Source organism: Vicugna pacos, chromosome 23 (assembly GCF_048564905.1).
Source record: "Vicugna pacos chromosome 23, VicPac4, whole genome shotgun sequence".
Lineage (NCBI taxonomy): Eukaryota > Metazoa > Chordata > Mammalia > Artiodactyla > Camelidae > Vicugna > Vicugna pacos.
The window spans coordinates 14,695,772-14,712,268 of NC_133009.1; the positions used below are offsets into that span (position 1 = coordinate 14,695,772).

General features: G+C 45.2%; 1 protein-coding gene across 1 annotated transcript in view; it reads right to left on the reverse strand.

Annotated features, from left to right (window-relative positions):
• The window catches only part of PTPN14 (protein tyrosine phosphatase non-receptor type 14), a 155,265-nt gene extending 145,274 nt beyond the window's left edge, over positions 1 to 9,991 (reverse strand). The window contains exon 1 of the mRNA XM_006198771.4: positions 9,404 to 9,991. The gene's annotated coding sequence lies outside the window, so the exon portion shown is untranslated. The remainder of the gene's footprint in view (positions 1 to 9,403) is intronic.
• Positions 9,992 to 16,497: the final 6,506 nt, after the last annotated feature.

Genomic DNA, 16,497 nt, shown 5'->3' on the forward strand with positions numbered 1-16,497 from the left:
TAAAAGGAGTCTAAAAGTCAGCCTCATTTTTCAGATGCTAATCTGGAGACTTGTATATATTAAAAAAAAAAAGTACCTTCGTCGTGTAAAGCACATTTTATAAAACATCTAATGAAAAAGAATATGCTTAATAGATCACAGGATTTCATTGGCAGAAACAAATGCTAATTGCCTGCTGGAGTCTTTAATGAAACCTAATTGCCAGCTTGAGCTGTCACCACTGACCCTGGTAACAGACCAGTACACCCTTCATAAACCTAATACAGCATAATCCTCCTTCATTATGGTTATTATAGCTCTGTAGTGGGACACGTCTGCCACAAATATAAACTCTGCTGCCTCTGTTCTACAAGGATGTCACTTCTCCATCCCACAGCAAGTAGTGCTGACAGCAGAAGTCACCCTTACAACAAGCGGTACCACTTCATAGCCCAGGTCTACTTCCAAACCTAGACTCACACACACACTCAGACACTGCTACAGAAACCAACAACACACTCCATGGCAATGGGGGAAAAGGGCTGAACAAGCAGCAAACAAAACCACTACACCATTATCCAACACCTAGAGTAAATGGGAAAAGCAGAAGAAATGGCTTCTAAAACTAATCAGGGGTTTGAATTAGGAAATCCATGTGTAAATCAACTCAATTTAGAGTCTACAAGTCAGATATTGAGCCCACAAAATATTCTCCCTTCAATTTGTTTTGAGTTATTCCAGACACACTGTTTAAAAAAAAAATCACTTCAAGTAAAAACATTAATCTTACCTCTAGTACTCAACAATTCAAAGCATTTATTGAACATCTACTCTGCACAGGCACCAAGAATCCAAAGATAAAGAAATCACCAAACGTATCTCAGAAGAGCTCAGAACTTTGGGGAGACAGATGAACAAACAGCTATGATCCAATGCGATGATTACTAGTAAAAAATGAGTCAAGTACCAAAGGAAGACAGGTCAGGTGACAACGAAGTCTTCCAAATGATAAAGAAGTAATGTCAGATAAAACATCTAAGATGTAAAACTCATACTAGACATTAAAGAACAGACGAAATTAGGATGTGACCAGATGTGAAAAGGAATTCAAGGAAAATGCTCTGCTAGGACGTCTGCATTTGACAGTGGGCAGTTTTGTGTGTTGTTAAAATTAAATATTTTAGACATACAGAATATAGTAAACATACCTGTTCCTACCACCCAGCTTAGGAAATAAAACAATACTACATCTCTCCTCACCTCCACCACCATCTCATCCCCTGTATTTGGTGTTTTTCTTTCCGGCATTTGATTTATATGAGTGATCCTTGAAAAACATGGTTTGAACCACGTGGGTCCACTTACACTCAATTTTTTTCCGTAGTAAATAACTCCAGTACTACATGATCTGTGATTTGTTGAATCTGTGGATGCAGAGCCACAAAGAAGGGGAGGGGAGCCACAACTAAGTTATACGAGAATTTTCAACTGCAAGGAGGGTTGGTGCCCTTAACCCATGAGCTGTTCAACTGTACTTTTAAGACAGACATATGTATGACTAAACAATATAAAGTGGCAAGAAGGATTTCAAGCAAGAGAGTAAAAATATAAGACATGTTTACAACAAGGCTCTGTCGCGTAGGGGGTGGACTGGTCTCCGCACTGGCAGCAGTGGGACAGGTGACAAAGAGATGTTGAGATAGCTGTCTCTGCTAAAGGACTGTCAAAACAGAGAGAGAAGGGCCAGCCTTGGCCTCGGAGGGCATTTCTGGGGCCAGCAGGAGGCAGACCTCAATGAACAGCGACAGGTGACCAGCAGCAGAAGAGAAGCAATAGTCTGGGACAGTCCATGCTGAGCACAAGGAAGGATGCGGAGAGAAGTGAGGCAGGTGGCAGCTCCTGGGTGGCTGGGATGAGGCAGGTTAACCAGGTCACAAAGAGGTAAATGCCAGGAGTAAAGTGGCAGGGGCCTGGCCACGGGGTGAGATCAGAGAAGGTTGTCCTGAGAAGTGGTATTTCAGGTGGGCCTTGAGTGACGCTTTTGACGGGTAACACTGAGTATTGGGACCCCTGGGCAAGGAAACAGCTTCCCCATAGGTGACAGATTATTGGGCCTGTCCAGGAAACAGCTCCAACTTGGCAGATTCCTGGAGAACAGTGGGACATAAATTTGAAGAAATCAGAGGACCATTTGGGGAATATTTGCAGAGAACCTTAAACACCAAGCTGAGGTATGTACAGTGTATACATGCAATTCATAACAAATTCACTTTCATGACCATGAAATCTGCCTTAATGCCTTTTCCTTGAGAACCGACATCCTGGCTGGAGCCCATCTTGTGATCTGGGGGACAACAGAGTGGTGTCACTGCTGCTTATTATAGTTCTCTGTGTAGAAAAGGCCATCTTGGTTAAGGGCAGGTTGGTATCTGCTGTGACATGGGGTCATGGAGGGTCCCTTTCTCTCTTTCTCATTTAACTTTTTAAATTTATTTGTTTAATTTTTTTAAATGGAGGTACTGGGGACTGAACCCAGGACATCATACATGCTAAGCACACACTCTACCACTGAGCTATACCCCCGCCACTCATTTTAAAAACCAGTAACTCAGAGGTTGAATAATGATTGATATTGCCTTTTCTTCTTTAATATAAGGCACAAGAAAGGAAAAATGAAGCATATTCAAATCAATAGTATATCCAAACTTGCAGAAACAAGCTTGTGTTATGCCTTAACCCCCAAATGTTCCTACTTATTAACCTTTCAGTGATATTTACACTCCCTTGATCTGCAAGGTTTCCTACGGTTGAAAAATGAGGAATAAAATTATGTTTTTGAAAAGATCCAAGTAAAGCAAAACAACATGAAGAACCAGTAACTTCAAAAGACCACTTAGGGATGTGATTCATCTCTTCAAAAGAACAAATAAGGTGTGTATAATAAATAGCACTGATATCTCTTTAACATTTTAAATCGCACATAGTCATTAACACGATATAATCTTCCCTGAGCACCGCACCTCCTGTTAAAGAATGAATAATAAATTCCACAACAAGTTGGGCTCTAGACCCTTAGGTCAGCATTTCAGAAATGCATTCATTCACTGAGACTTTTTATTTTTTTTAGTAGAAAGGCAATGAACAATTTTTGTTGTTGTTCTTGTTATTAAAGTTTAGTTGGTTTATAATGTTGTGTAAGTATCTGGTGCATTCATTGATTCATTAAACAATTTTTTGAAAAACCAACTCTATTTCATTCTCAGCAAAGTGGCAATAATAATAGTGCCTACATCACAGGGTTGTTGAAAGATATAATAAAACCATCTAAAGCGCTGAGAACACTGGGGCAGAGTCATCACCAACACACGTAAGCCGTGGCTATTGCTAGCCAACGTATATCCATACAGGGTGGAGATTCTGATTCTGAACCAAATAAACCGGGAATCCTGCCAGGAGACGCTTACAACTTACTAGAGGAGACAGGGAGGTAAACATACAATACAGTGAAACAAAACCTACCAATACAGCTAAGTGCAAAGTACTATGGAGCTCCAGAGAGAGGAATGTCTAACTGGTCACGGGGAGGAGGGTCAGAGACGGGAACGCTTTAGCTGAAGGCACAGGGGCTAAGCAGGCAGCAAGGGGGAGAGGTCACTCTGGGTCGGAATGCAAGTAACAAAGGAGAAGGGATTAAACACCACCAAGTCTTCGGGCCCTAACATCCAGAGCAGATGAGAAGCAGATGGGAAAGGAAAGGTGGGCAGTCAGGGTACAGAAGCTTTATCATGCAAGTAATAAGAAGCAAAACATGAACTTAAATAGTACAAAAGATCAATGTTTTAAAAAGCTCTTTGAAAGAGCAAATGAAGAATATATGAAAGACAGCCTTTGAAGCTCTAGAACTATCCCAAGAGGCCGTGGAGATGGCAGGAAGGAAATACACTGAAGATATTTTAGAGACACAGACTCAAAGGATCTAGGGACTGATTGCATTTGTTTTGGGGTTTGAGGGTAGGGGTTGGGGGGGATACTAAGAAAGAGGGACACGTTGAAGGGAACTCCGAGTGCCTGGCTTCAGCAGCTAACTCAATGGATGGCAGTGTCACTAAAACAGGAAATACAGAGGTAGTAGATTTTATGGCAAGACAATTAATGAGTTCAATCTGAGACAGGTAGACTTTGCCATGTGTATCAGATAACCAGATGGAGAGAAGTATCAGATAAATCAAACCGTTTGCACCAAGCAGAGGGGTCTGGACTGGAGATGGTGGCCAAGCAGATCCACTAAAATGGAAACATCTAATTTCTGCTCTGTACGGGCCTGGCTAGGGATAAGTGGCCATTAAGTGACTCCCAGGCTCTCCAGAGCTCTGAAACAACCAGAAATAGAATCATTCAAATCAATGTAGTGAAAAACTTAAATGGCTAGCACACTAAGACTGACAGAGGTAGGTGGACCAAAAAGATCCCTTGGCTCAGCAGTTCTCAAAATGCAGATGGTCAAAGACCAGGAGCATAAGCATCACCTGGGAGTTCCTAAGAAGGGCAAAGTCTCAGGCCCCACCCCACACCTACAGAATCAGGGGTGGGCGTGGGGAATAGCAGCAATCTGTGTCTTAACAAGACTTCTAGGTGATTCTGAGGCTCACTAGTGTTTGAGATCTACCACCTTAGCTAATGCCCCTATTACTTGAGGCGAATGGAGTGTGGAAGAAAGAACTCCTGGGAAATGATTTCCAAAGACTTGAGAAACTAAATGTTAGAAAAGGATGTATTTTGCACAGACAAGCATCAGGAATTTTGCTAATTTTCAACAATAAGCCGAGAAGATTAAGTCAGTGGCCCTCAGTGAAAAGCTTCCTAATTCAGAGACACCGTTCAGTGCTAAAACCTCGAACAGCACAAATGTGAAAAGGAGACTCCACTTCTCAGAGGATGCCACACCACCAGAGGACCCTTTCTCATTTTCCCACCAGACACCTCCCAGCTGACCACCATCAAGCATTTATGGGATGGCCGCCTAGGGTTACAGGATCTCTGGATACGCAGCAGACCTCTGGGTCAAGCTAACTGACCAGGCTCAGGATGAACCCTTGAGCTGGGCCTAATAGAGTTCCTTAAGGAACTAAGCTAAATCACCCACATATCAAATTTTACACTCAAGACTGATCACAATACCATGGTCACATTCTGTTTTTTCCAGTAGCAAGGACCATAAAGCAAATCCAACAAAAGCTTGACTGGAGAGTGAAACCAAGCCAGGAATATAGAACCAACAGGAAAAAGGGAAAGGAAATTAAAACAATATCAATACGCCATTTATAATCCAACTTAGACACATAACCACCCCTATCCCACAAAAAGGTACTTAGTCACTATTACCTTTTACCCTCAAATACTCTAAATCCTTATCCATAAGCATTGCATCATATCCTTTCATTCAGAATTATAAATAATTCAGAGATTATTTATTTTCACAATCAGCGTGCATGCAATGCTCGGCAAAGGCAATGGCTGGCCTGAGCAATGTGATTTCCTCTCCCCTCCCATTGCAAAAATCCCAGCTTGATCTGTATTTTCCTAGACTTTCTCCCTCAACCCCTCAAAGGGGTCCTCTCTGACCAGGGGGTCTGCTTGCAATCCTGCGTGAGGATTTACCCAATTCTTGGCTGTAACAATCCACTCAGCTTCCAGAACAGCCAGCACACACCTGCCCTACTGACGTTTTAGGAGTGGTTCTTTTCTTCTAACATTCCCTCCTGCTGGGAGGTTGATATGAAGATGAGTTAATGTTTGCCAAATACCTTAGGCTTCTTGGATGAAAGGCAGCATTAAACTTCAAGGGACCTGAGGCTGACAGAACCCTAGAGGTATTCCAGTTGACTCCAGCTGGGCTTCCAAGAGGGAAACCAAGTCTGCAGAGACACTCATTTGTGCAGGTCAGCTGGCTTTTGCAGGCAGATTTGTTCTAATATTTAATTAATTGGATTTCAACATTAGAAATACAACGATCCTTGTATTAGCACTGGACCCTTGTTAGAGTTAAGAAATACACAGGGAAAAGGAGGCTTTTCTCTGCCCCTCGTCTATATGGCTTTCCCTCCCCAAACTACACTACCACCTGGTCCTGCAACTCTCAACCTCTTTCTATATGAGGGGCCAGCAGCTGCCAGCCAACACATTTGCTTTGAGCCAATAGACCAAGGGGAAAAAAAAAGTCAAAGACAAAGCTTTATGTGTATGTTGGCACGCATGTAAACTCAGGCTGCTGGGGAAAAAATGACACACACAAAGGGCACATTCATGGCCACATATAACTCCTGGAACATATAAATAGCCATCCTTGACCCAACACCTACTGTGTGAGGGAGGCACTGTTAGCAGAGGGACAGACGGCATTACACAGAATTCTCCATAAATATCCTGGCAAGTTAAATACTACTTGGCCCCATCTTATAGATGGAAAAATGGAGACTCGGAAGGGCTGTGAAATTCATCCAACATCACGGAGCTAAAACACGGCAGAGCTGGAATACAAACCTAGCCATATTTCGAACTCTCAACCCAGCTCCAGTGCACCGACAGTCAGGAAAAGCTGCACAATTTGCTACACACACCCCTTGGACCACTCAATAAGCCCTCCCGGGGACTCAGACAGGAGAAAGGTAAGGTAAATCAGTAAGAGGAGATCACAGATCTTATTTTAGACGTTAACTTTAACCTCTTCTCTACCAAAATGTGTTTTGTTTTACCTCGTTCTTTTTTAATCAGCACAAGCAGCAATAACCGAATGGGCTAAAGATTTCATCTTATCTCTTTCCGAAGCCTTATCTCTAACAAAGTTTGTAGAGCTGTTCTGAGGCTTAGAATGAGTTCCAAAAATGCACAGCATTTCTGGTGACTAACTGAAGAAGTTTGAAGGCAAGATCAGAGGTGAAAAAGGACAACAATAAGGTACCCAGGTGGGGGACAATATACAACCAAAGGGTTTCTGTTTGCTTCCCTGGAGCAAAAAAACAGAAACCTTTAATAAGGAGAGAAGGCACTAGGGGAAAAAAAAAAAATCTCATAGTTCTTGACTTCTGGCTCATCCATTCAGGACAAGTAAGAATTCTAAAACTTGTGATTCTCCCCTTAATTCTTGAGGTTCTTCCACATTAAAATAGTCTAACTGCTCTTTCTATTACAACTGTCAGGGCCACACACTATGTACAAATTTGAAACACTAAAGTGTTAATAAGAACTACGTGTTTCAGTCAATGATGGAGGCTGGGCAGGCACCTTGGATTAGCAAGAAGGAGCTTCTCTTCAGCCATTTCTCTCATGCAGGTCCTCTACCTTCAGAAGAACCCTTGTCGAGGGGCTGTTTTTGAGATAAGGTGTTTGTGGAGGGACTTGGGTAAACACCCGAAACTGGAAGAAGTCAGTGTGCTTTTCCCACTCTGATGTACTGGCCTGCTGTCACCCAAAGCTGGACTCCTGCCACCTCCTCCAGGACTCAGCCACTATGAGTAATACTACAATGCCACTTCAGCCCAGTGAAGAGGCCCCCTTGAAAGGCAAACCATGTACAGAGGGCTCCAGCACTATAAGGAACTTTTCCAGGCAGGATCCTAGACAATTCGGCTACAACAACCTCCTAGAACACATCCAGTTTTTCATAAAGTTTCAGAGGAAGGAAAAGTCATCCCTACAACTGGGCTGAGGCACTGATGACTTTTAAAAGTGTAGGATACTACGACAAACACAGTGACACGGACACGAACTCACTCTGCACACCACGGCCCCCATTCAGATCAGGTCAAAGAGCATCGTGCTGTTCGGCCCCCACAGGTTAAGGCGATCACTTATTTCTAAGGCACAAGCTTTAACACCAGCACCAAAAGAGAAGGTAACTTCATACAAGGTTCCGTAACGCTGCAGCATTATCACCTATTGCTGTCAAGTGGCTTTTCAAGAGAATCAATACCATGATAAAACCTGGCATAGGCCAATTAGTGCCAATTAAAATTAGATGGTCGTACAACCACTGCTTGTTGTAGAAACAGGCATGGAGGTGTGTCCAAAAAGAAAGACTTGTGCTCCTCTGGAAGGTACATGGTTCTCACAAGTGCTTCCAGTTTAATCTCTGATGTTAAAAAAAAAAAAAAGATATCCCTGAACCAGCGTGGTTATAAATTCCCCTCCAGCCCCCAGACAGCTCCTAGGTATGACCTTTTTGTACTCTCACTTTGCACAAGCTGTTTCCTCCACCTGGAATGCATTCTCCTAATCAGTCCTCCAGGTGAACATCGCCTCAACTCTCTAAACTCAGCGCACACTTCGCCCCCTCACCTCCAGGACCAAGCCTTCCTAGGCTCTCTGACTATACTGTACTTCCCCATCAGCCTGTGGGTTTCCTCCAGGAGGCTGCAGTTAGATCTTGTTTTAGCATCTTTGTATCCCCTGTTTCTAGCCGGGAGCAGAAACGCAATACTAGGTTTGTTGAATGAATGCGTAAACTAACTCATTTTAAGAAATTAACACATTGGTGGAAATCCTGTAACCTATCAGCAGCCGGCAGTCTAGAGATTCCTCACCTTCACAAAGAGCCTTGCAACAGCCAGTCCCTGGACAGACGAAAGCCCACAATCTCCTTAAATCGTAGGTGAGGTTGGAGTGGGAAAGAGGGGAACTGGAGGAAGTGGAAGGGAAAAGGAGGTAGAGGCCGCGCTACCTCACTGCTCCCTGAAAGACGTGGAAAGCCCCTTACAAGTACTCGAACCCCAGATTTAGGGGTCATGCCGGGAGCAAGGGGAGACAGTGTATTCACAACACCTTCAGAACTTTCAGAGTTTAGGGTGGAGACCTGTTCTTAAATTAGGCGGCCACAGGTTTTCCCTATGAGCCGGCCCGACCACCCAAGTAGCGGCCAAGCCCAGAAATTTGGTGGCAAGGCTGGGGCCTAGTGGGAGGGCATGGAAACTCCTCTCCCTCTCAAAATCCTGGCCCCTTGGGGGGCACTGAAGGGTCGCGAGGGGCGTCCCTCTCCAGCTCAGGAGACAGCAACGCCTTTGGCGTTCATCCTCCTGCCCCCACCGTCTGCGTATCTCCACCTGCCCTCGCCAGGCCCTCTCCGGTTCCCAAAAAGCAGAAGGGAATGGGGAGGAGGGGGCGAGAGTTGGGGGGTTTAACCACAAACTCTCCAGACAGCGCTCACCTTGACTCCTCAAATGGGCTGTGCGCCTTACAGCAGGCGGCTCCCACCACGACTTAAAACTCCTGCGGCCCGGCCACCTCGCGCCCCCGCTGCCCTGCCAGGCGTCCCGGGCCGCGGTTCCCAAGTTGGCGTTGCCAGCGTTTTCCCAAGTCAACGGCAAGGCGCCCGGAGCGCGCAGGCGGCCCCCGACCTCCGTCCCAACTCCCCAGCCCAGGCGCGGCTTACCTGATTACATGGCCCCGTCGGTGCCCCGGAGTCCCGCGCGGAAAAGCTGTTCTCCGCGTCGGCGGAGCCCCAAGTTCCCCAAGGAACTGATTCCAGGGGCTGGCGGAGGAGGGGCGGAGGGAAGGAGCCGGAGGAGGCGAAAGGGGAGGGAGGTTTCCGCCGCGATCCCGGCTCGAGAGTCGGCGCAGGGGCGCCCGGAGAAGGGGAAAAGAACCACCTCGGCTCGCGGCTGTCCCGCCGGAGGGGGGCCGGGACGAGGAGGCCGTGGAAGATGGGCGAAGTGGGAAAGGAAGGACCGCCAGGGGCCACTTAGTGGCGGCCGTTCCCCGAGGACCAGAGCCGGGAGGGCAGGCAGCGGAGTGGAGAGGAGCGCGGCAACCTGCCCCCGGACTGCGCCCGCCCGGGGAAAAAAAAGTTGGGACGAACTTTCAGGGGCCGAGAGAGCCAGAGCGGCAGGAAATGCGAGCGGCCGGGAGAGGAGGGAGGAAGGGGCCGTGCGAGTGGGAGGGGACGGAGCAGGCGCCGGCGGCCGCGGTTCCCCCACCCCCGGGCCGGGCTCCGCGGCGCTGGGGGCGGGCGCGGGGGGAGCGCGGGCGCGCGCCGGGGGCGGGGAGGAATGCGGCCGGGCGGGCGCGCGCGGGGGCGCGGGGGCGCGGGGGGCGGCGCGGAAAGTGGAGCCCCAGCTCCCCAGCCCGAGGCCCGCGTCCTTGGGGACGTCACAGCGCTGGAATCCGAAGAATGCCGGGCTGCAGGAGCTCCTTCTGCAGGCCCAGGGGAAGTCGCGCACTTTTAATGTGGTGGTGGCTTTGGAGATGGTTTTCCAAGGTGAGGGTTGTGTAGGGAGGACGGCATGAAACTCCTCGGAGTAAGAGACGTGGGAGTCGGGAAGGCAGAATGACCACAGCGACCCCACTAAGCCCCGCTCCCGGCGGGGGCGACATTGGGAAGCAGGAAAAATCCCACCTAGACATCCAGAACCTGCGGAAGCGGGGCAGAGGCAGGAACTTGCCCACTCCGCCCTAGAGCAAGGACAGTCTGCCTTATTTGTGGGAACCCTCCAAGCAGGATGTCCCTTGCAGCCACTGCACAGGGGAAGACAGACCAAGAGAAAGGAAGGTGGCTTCACCGAGCGGGCAATCTCAGAGTTCTCTCTCCAGAACATCCGAAACATCTGGGTACCGGACCTGGCGTCTTAACAAACCCTCACCTCCCACCTCCTCCCGGCAACGCAAAAGCAGTTAAGGTACAATAGGAGTTAGAATAGGTCGTTTTCCCGGTTCTTTCCATGCCACAGAATCGCCCCACCCTGCCTGGGTAGGCACTGGGAGGGAACTTCCTTAGCATTTTCGGAGGTGGAATTAATGACATGCAGCTGGTAAGATGGAAAAGGCACGGAGCCAGGCGAGGGATCCCGGGCTTTAGGACCTGCCCTGCCAGTGACCCACTGAGGAGTCTCCCAGTCCCTGAAAGCCTTGGCCTCTGTAGCTGTAAAATTAAAGGATTTGCCTGTTTTTCTGTGATCCTTTGCATTGCTAAAATCATGTCTTAGAGGATCTGACATTTTACAGGACTGAAGCCCAGTCCTTTAAACCTTCCTTAGGTTGAATATGGTCCTCGAAGTCATTGTCACTGAGGGTGTTGTTCCAAATTCCTTCGGTGCCCCAGAACTCATACTAACATTCCTAGTCTCTTGGGGAAGAGAACTGGAAACCACAACACAGAGCCTCTTGTACCCATCATGTATGTACAAACTCTGATTTCTCTGAGCATTTGCCAATCTCCAGAACTATGAAGAAGCAGAGAAGACCTTAAAGAGGTGGAAGGGGAAGGCTGATGGGAATCAAGATCAGTTTCTCCAACTTTCAAGGAAATAGCTGGATAGTTTCAATATGGACTTTCTGGATTTCCATAGAAAATGAGCCTTACTGAGCTCCAGGGAGTGTGGAAGCACTTTATGTGCTCTTGTATTATTATCCCCATTTCCTTGATGAGAAAAGTGAGGTGTGAAGCAATTACCTGTCTTACCAAGGGTCACACAGCAAGTAAAATATGATAATGGACCCTAAAGTTTGACTTATAAACCCTTCAAAATTTAACCAAAACAGGATTAAGATTAAAGATAAGGAAATATCTGCAGGCTCTCAAGGTAGGAGAGATGAAAGAAAGGCCTCCTGGGGTCTTTGAAGAAAGGAAGTGGCATTTGTATATTGTTGCATTAAAGTCACTGTGATACCAAACTCAGCAGAGCAAGCTGAGACAGCTGTGTAGAAGAGAAAGGACCTATATGCAGGCACAGGGTTCTGGTTCTGCCTCTGACCAGCTCTGTGACCCTGAGCAAGCCACTTCACCTCTAGGTCTGAGTCTGTTTTTTAAGTGGAGTGTGACATGAAGGTCAGAATGGTTGACTGAGTTTATCTCTGAGGTCTTTCCCAGTCTGAATCAGGGTGAACGGATGCTCCTCCAGGCAGACGGTGGCATGTCTGTGGCCTATGGAGGAAGCTAAGCAATAAAGCTGGGATGTCTTGGGGAGAGGACTGTTTCCACATTGGCTTCACAATTGAAATGAATGTTGAGAATGCTGCTCAGTGTTCAATGGCAAAAAAATAAAAATAAGAAATAAAAACAACCATCAGCTAAGATTTAGCACTACTCCTGTGGACTCATTTTTATTTTAAATAGTTTTACTTCTTTAAAAAAAAAACACATTATTAATTTAAAAGCCCATAAAGGGTATCTCACCAGCCACATTTTCTTTAGATCAAAGAAAGGCAATATAAGTAAGACCGTTGTTTTAAATAGGAAGTCTAGCTTAACATCTAAAAGGCCTTTCATTCTCTGGATAAATGTATAAAAGCTAGTCACAAGCTTCTTTCAAAAGAGAGAAAAACAACTCATTTCCTAGGTCTGCATCACACTTGAGCCTCCTCAATATACATCAGAGTGAAGAGGAGCTTGGTTGATGGAATAGGCCCCAAACACATCACGATGCCTTTCCTTGAAAGCTTTGTAATGTTAGGGAATTGTCAATACTAAATATCCTCCCAAATCTTTCAACTGGTTCTAAGCCCAATTTCTACTACAAATACAGCCTCATGGAGGGCTGCAGGAGACAGGGGGCCTCCATGATCCCTCCCACCTCCAGTGTGTTCCTCCCATCAATTTATTAACTTTATACCTTCAAAACTATCGAAAAGCAAAATGAAATAATTTCCCCAAAGAAAACTGGAAAATTAGCAGCCCTCTAGGGGCCTTCTACAAAATTTAAAGTTATAGAGAGAGGGAGTGAGAAGGGTGGTTTGTTTTATCCTCAGGCTAATTTCCATTCCTAAGAGGATACCTGGCAGTTTAATAGTAACAGAGGGAAAGAGAATTGTAGAGCTTTTTCAAAATACACATCCTCTCTGTAACCCCTGCTCCCCATGTCTTATTCCCTGAGTCTAGAGTAGAGAGACTTGGCTTGGTGTATATATTTATGTTTATATAATATTTTTAGACAGTATTCTATTTATATATAATTCACACTTAATAAAGTGTATATACTACTTGATGACTTTTTCATATGAATACATCCATGTGACCACCACTGAAATTAGGATATGGAAAATGTCCATCACCACAAAAATTTCCCTTATGTGACTTTTCAGTTAGTGTCACCTCTCTAGGCTAACTTCAACTACCATAGCATCGTTTCGCTAGTTCTCAAACTTCTATAAATAGAAGTACAGAATGTGTCTGTGTGTGTGTGTACATGTCACAATTTGCTTGTCCATTTTTCTATAGATATATTGGGGAAATATATTTTGAAAACATTTCCCAAATAATTCTGTTATGCCTGACCCCACCAATTCAGAACCATTGACTTACAACAAAAGTAATCATAAAATAAGCGGAGATTATTAACACAGATAAAAAATCTTCGGTAGCAGAGAAAGAAAAGAGAACATTTTAGAACAATGAAATGTAAGAGTGTTTTAATGGTGGTACACATTCAGAGCTTCTGATGACAAAATAAATAAAAACAAATTAGGAAATTAACTGGAATATGAACTTCTTGTTATCTAGTGACTTCCTTAAAAGCTATGTGATTATACGGACCTGTCACGTACAGCCACACACACAGTGCCCAAAACCCCATAAGCTCAAATAGTCTGCAGTGTGAAAGGTGTGCCTGGAGTTGTGCCTTGTGGTGACCGTGATATTATGAGTCCTTGTTTTAGGGATAACTTCATGGTATCTGCTTTGGAAGAATCATTTCTGACACAGAAGATGGAGCTCTTCCCTCCTTACTGCATTTTTGAAATGGTTCAGTTTTGGGAAGAGAAGTGGCCTTCCAAGTTGACCAAGGCCAGGAAGTCACACTATTCTCAAATATTGATAAAATAATAGGAGGCTTTTATGGAGGCATGGATGAGATGAAAGGGCAAAATATCTGTCTGGGCTTGTTCTCCAGTCTCCTACACCCTTCTATGCCCTGTACTGTCTCCCTTTCATCATCTTTCCTAATGTCTCAGCTGTCATGCCGGATGCACCCTCAGCTTTGGCCACCAAGACTGCTGGGTACCATTTTACCTCTCCACTTCACTTCTCTTTCCTTTATCCATCTCTCAGGAAAAGGCTCCCTGCCTTCCAAAGGGACAATCCCTTGAACCAGTCAAAAAAGAGATGGCCCCCAGATCCTTGCCTGTCAACCTAGACCACAAATGAATTATTGCCTTGTTACTTCCTTCTGGAAAGAATGCCAAAGATTTTTGGGTTGCGTTTTTTCAAGCTGGGAGGAGAAAGATAAATTTGTCCTCTGGGACACCGTGCCAACTCCTCTGGCAAGTGCAGGTGACCACATGGGCAATGGTATCAGTTAGAGTCACGTACATCAGGCAGACAGAGTCACTCTCGGCAGATCACTAGCTTTTCCAAGGGAAATGTACAAGACGCAGCCAACAATTTACTCTAAAAATTCCACATGACAGCAATATATATTAATCAGGTACACTCTAGAAAGGGTAATTCACACACATTATCACTACTTTCAGCAAGATTTAAAAGAAATAAAACCTGGGCACTATTCAATATCTTGCTGATTTCAATGTATTCAGTATCATTCTCTACTAATTTCACCTTAGGTCACCAACACACTTTGAATCGTGTTTTAAAGGGACAGACTTCCCAATCACATTCACCTGGCTCAGTTTGCTGACTTTCCCGCCTTCCTCAGCCCCCACCTTGCCTTCCAGCTTTTCCAGGCTTGACAGGAACACACAACTTATCTCCCACACTGGCATATGCACACACACATCCAGTCATCACCATGTCCTCTGTGGGGCTTGCTGCCAGTGAAGAGTTCACCCACTCTTTACTGCTGAAAACCATCCATTATCCTTTACGCAGAAAAGAGGACTTTTACTACCTCTAAAATTTCTTCTGGAGGGCTTCTTCATTTTGATTTAAACCTTTTAAACTTTGCCATGGAAAAAAGAGAGAAAGGAAGGAAGGGAAGGAGGGGAAGGGAAGGGAGGGGAAACGAAGGGAAGTGAAGGAGGGAGGGAAGGAGGGAGGAGAGAAAGAAAGAAAGCATGAAAGAAAGAAAGGAGAGAGAAAGAGAAGAAAAGAAAAGGGAAGCAAAGGAAAGGAAAGGAGAAAGAAAGGGGGATGTAAAGGGATAAATTGGGAGTTCAAGATTTGCAAATAACTAGTATATATAAAATAGATAAACTCAGTTTTTTTCTGTATAGCACAGGGAACTGTATTCAGTATCTTGTAATAACCTAAAATGAAAAAGAATATTAAAATAAATATATGTATGTATATGTATGACTGAAATACGCTGTACACGAGAAATTGACACATTGTAAATTAACTATACTTGAATTAAAAGAAAGAAAGAAGGAAGGAAAGAGGGACTCTCCATAGTCATTTTCATGTGGTTGTTAAACTCAAAAACATCTTCTAATGTTGGGTGCAACAGATCTGGTACTTAGGGCCAGTTGTCTTAGTAAAGTTCCTTCTATGTACAAAGAACAAAACCCCACTTCAAATTGTTCAAGCACAAAAGGAATACATCAATAGGATACTGGAACATGTCCTGGTTTCTCTGTGAAAGGAAGGTGGGACTAGAGAACCAGGACGGTGCCCTGCTTTTGCTCCCTGTGGCTGGGGATGCTCTCCTCCACTTTTGCTTGTATCCAGGCTTAATATATACATGACCCTGGGCAAAGTGCTAAAGCTCTCACACCTGAATTTCCTCCCCTGTAAAAAGGGGAATGATGACCGCTTCTATCTCACAGGGATATGGTAAGTGAGTCAATATGTAAGAAGCCCTTAGAGTGGTAGCTGGTACTCACTGAGCTCTAAATGTTACCTATTAATATTATCATCAACTTCATTCTGCCTCTGTAGACTGGACTTGCCTTCTGCAAGGACTGAATCTCAAATCAAAATTCCCAAGAGAAAGAGTATGGCTTGAGTTGTCAATCTAGGATTTTAGAGAAGGAACAGGGTGCCGTGCCTGGGCTCAGCACTTTAGGTAGGGAAGATAGTTCTCAGAAAGGAGAGAGTGGCCAGGGAGGCACCTGAAACCACAACAATAAGAGGAGGCTTTTTTTTTTTTTTTTACAGAAGTAAAGTCTTGAGAATCCCTCTGTTCACTCTCTGTAACCATCTACACCATCTATGTCAAGGGCCAAACCTGGCTTCTCATGTGTAGAGAAGAAAGTGACCCACTAAGGAGGTGAGTGACTCAGGGAGGAAGGCAAGGGGACCGATATTCACTGAACACTTGCTGTGCTCTAGGAGCGAGGCTGGGTCCTGTATGCACACAAAGTGATGGTGTTGAGTGTTATAGGCTGAATTGTGTCCCTCCAAATTCATATGTTGAAGTCCTAACCCCCAATATGGCTATAGTAGGAGATAAGGACTTTATGGAGATAATTAGGGTCAAATGAGGTCATAAGGGTGGGACCCTAATCCAACAGGACTGGTGTCCTTATAAGAAGAGGAAGAGACACCAGAGCTCTTTCTCTCCACGAGTGCACAGAGGAAGGGCCTTGTGAGGACACAACAAGAAGGAGGCAACTTTGCAAGCCAAGGAGAGCGGTCTC